Genomic DNA, 3,127 nt, shown 5'->3' on the forward strand with positions numbered 1-3,127 from the left:
GTTATTTTCTTTTCGCGAAACGAAGCAACGCGGTCGGAACGTGATAAAACGCGGTCGCGGACGCAACATTTGGGGGCTCGTCCGGGATAAAGTTCGAGAGATCGGCGGCATGCCTCTTGTGCACTCGCTGCGAAGAACGCGCAAGCAGAACGCGGCAGAGGCGTCAGCGGAGCCGGCGGCGACGATGGACGTCGATATGGAAGGCGACTCTTTCGTTGCAAGAAAGCACGGACGGGGAGAGACGGCGACGGAAGTCACGACTCTTCAGGTCGCTTTAACGGAGATTCGAGAGCTGCGGGAGGAGCGGCAGCGTAAGTGCGAGCTGTTTTGTTGGCGAGAAGATGAATTCGGCGCCTTTGTACAGCAGCGAGAAAAGGAGTTCCAGCGTTTGGAAGAGCGATTGCAACAGAGCGTTTTAGGCGAGTCATTTCCAAATTCATTAAATCGCGCGGGCGCTACGCCAATGAGTATTAAAGTAAAGCCGGATGTGTTTGATGGAAGCGGGTCGTTGCGGGAGTTTTTGACGCAGTATGAGTTGGTTGCGCGCGCAAACGGATGAGACAGAGAGGCGAAGGCGTTAATGTTAGCGACAAATTTGCGGGGAAAGGCGCGCTCTGTGTTGGAGGGATTGGAGGGAGAGTTTTTGTACGCCGAGGTGCGTTCCCGGTTGGAGCTGCGTTTCGGAGAGCAGGAGCTCTTCCAGAGTTATTACATTCAATTTACGAATCGTAAACAGGGGAGCGGCGAGGATTTCGCGGCGCTTGGCGCAGACTTGGAGCGTTTGTCGCATCTCGCGTATCCTGAGTGTCCGCATGCGGTCCGGGAGAAGATCGCTTGCGCGCAGTTTATTGCCGCTCTTTCCGACGGCTTTGTTAAGCGCACGTTGCAGTTGGAGAACGTGACCTCATTGAAGACTACCGTTGAACGGGCAAAAACAATTAAATTAATACAAGAAAATAGTTTCCGGGGCGGAGAGTCGTCAAATAATTCTAAAAGGAACGGTGATCATCGGGAAAACGGGCAAACTTCTAGTTTCCAAGGGGGAAAAGACGCCCGCGACGGGGGCTGAGTGGCTGGTGAACCGAAGAGAGCGCAGAAGCCAGAAGCTGGAGGGGATAAAAAAGAAAAGGAGTGTTGGAAGTGTGGCAAGAAAGGTCACTTCCGTTACGAGCGCCCGGCCAACCTCTCGGAAAACAAGGTTTAGTCAAGCTTTCGGAGGTGGGTTCGGCTTTGAAGGGAAACATCTCAGAGAAAAAGTTTGTTGTAAATAGAGTAAATTTTGGGAGAAATAATTTGTTCGTGTTTTCCGGCTTGTTAAATGATAAAGTGTGTTCTTTTAAATTTGATACGGGCTCTGATGTGTCGATAGTGAATTTTAATTATGTAGAGAGGTCGCGATGTCAGAAGTTGACAGGAAAGCCGAGTTTGAGATATCCTACCGGGGAGAAGATTCCTGTTGAATTCAAATGTGTGGCTCGAATAGTCGTAAGGAGACGTTCTTTGAAAATGCCTCTTTATGTAGCGGATATATTCGACAACTGTATTTTAGGCCTAGAATTTTTCAGGAAGACAGGGTTGGATAGAATGATGAAGACTCTCATTGTTGCTCTTTTGGGTGGAGCGAAGAAGATTTGCGATCGAGTGTGTGAGGGGCGTTTTTGCTGAGTTCTTGATCAAATTTCAGGATGTCTTCTCTGATCAGATCGTGGCTGGAAACTGTGATGTTTTTTAGCATGAAATTAATCTGCAAGATTCTCGTCCAATTAAGCAAGCTCCGAGGAGGGTTCCGTTGGGAATGCGGACTGAGGTGGAGAAAATTCTTCAGGAAATGAAGGACCAAGGGGTCATTGAAGAATCTTTTAGCCCGTGGGTTTCCCCGGCGGTGATTGTAAAGAAAAAGGACGGGGATTTAAGATTTTGTATGGATTATCGCAAGCTTAACGCGGTCACGATCAAAGATTTTTATCCTTTTCCGAGGGTTGACAATCTTCTGGATCAATTGTCCGGGAATGAGTGGTTCTCTACTTTGGATATGAATAGTGGGTATTGGCAGTTAAAAATTTGACCAGAGGATAGGGAAAAAACTGCTTTTTCAGTAGGCAATGAGTTGTGGTAGTTCACGGTGATGCCTTTCGATTTATGCAACGCTCCAGCCACTTTTGAGCGCTCCATAGAGCGTATTCTTCAGCAATTGCTAACAAAGATTTATTTGGTTTATTTAGATGACGTAGTTGTTTTTGGTAAGTCCTTCAAGGAGGAAGTAGCCAATTTGAAAGAAGTTTTTCTGAGGCTTAGGGCAGCTAATTTAAAGCTTAATCCTAATAAATATAATTTATTTAGAAAACAGGTGAAATATCTTGGTCATGTGGTTTCGGCCGAGGGGATCTCGACGGGTCCAGAAAAAATTGCAGCTGTGGCGGAGTAGCCTGTTCCGCAAAATAAGAAACAAGTTCGCAGTTTTCTGGGATTTTGTACTTACTATCGTAAATTTGTGAAGGGTTTTTCTTTGATTGCGAAGCCGCTGTTTGTTTTAACTGAAAATCAGGTTAAGTTTGTTTGGACAGAGCAGTGTCAGGAGGAGATTCGCGTTTGCGAATCTTAAGCGGACGTTGTCTTCTCTTCCTGTGCTTCTTTTCTTCTTGAAGAAGGAGAGTTAATCTTGGACACAGATGCTTCTGGACATGGTGTTGGCGCAGTTTTATCGCAGGTTCAGCGGGGAACGGAAAGGGTCATCGCTTATTATAGTCGGATATTGAGTAAGGCTGAGAGGAATTATTGTGTTACTCGGCGTGAGTTATTGGCTATGGTTGATTCAATGAAATCTTTCCATCACTACCTGTATAGGCGGAAGTTTCGAGTTTGCACTGATCATGCTTTACTTAAATGGCTAATGTCTTTTAGAGATTTGGAGGGTCAATTAACTCGCTGGGCGGAGAGGCTTCAGCAGTATGACTTTGAAATAGCTTATCGGAGTGGTCGAGCGCATGGAAACGCGGATGGGCTTTCTAGGCGACCTTGTGCGGAATCTTGCTGCAGGTATTGTTTGAAGATAGAGATGAGAGATGTTTTGAAGCAAGAAAAACAAGTAACTCGGATAGTTTTTGAGGGGGTCGCGTCCGAAGAGTGG

This window comes from Pseudomyrmex gracilis, unplaced genomic scaffold (genome assembly GCF_002006095.1).
Source record: "Pseudomyrmex gracilis isolate BER0280 unplaced genomic scaffold, ASM200609v1 scaffold_1183, whole genome shotgun sequence".
Taxonomy (NCBI): domain Eukaryota; kingdom Metazoa; phylum Arthropoda; class Insecta; order Hymenoptera; family Formicidae; genus Pseudomyrmex; species Pseudomyrmex gracilis.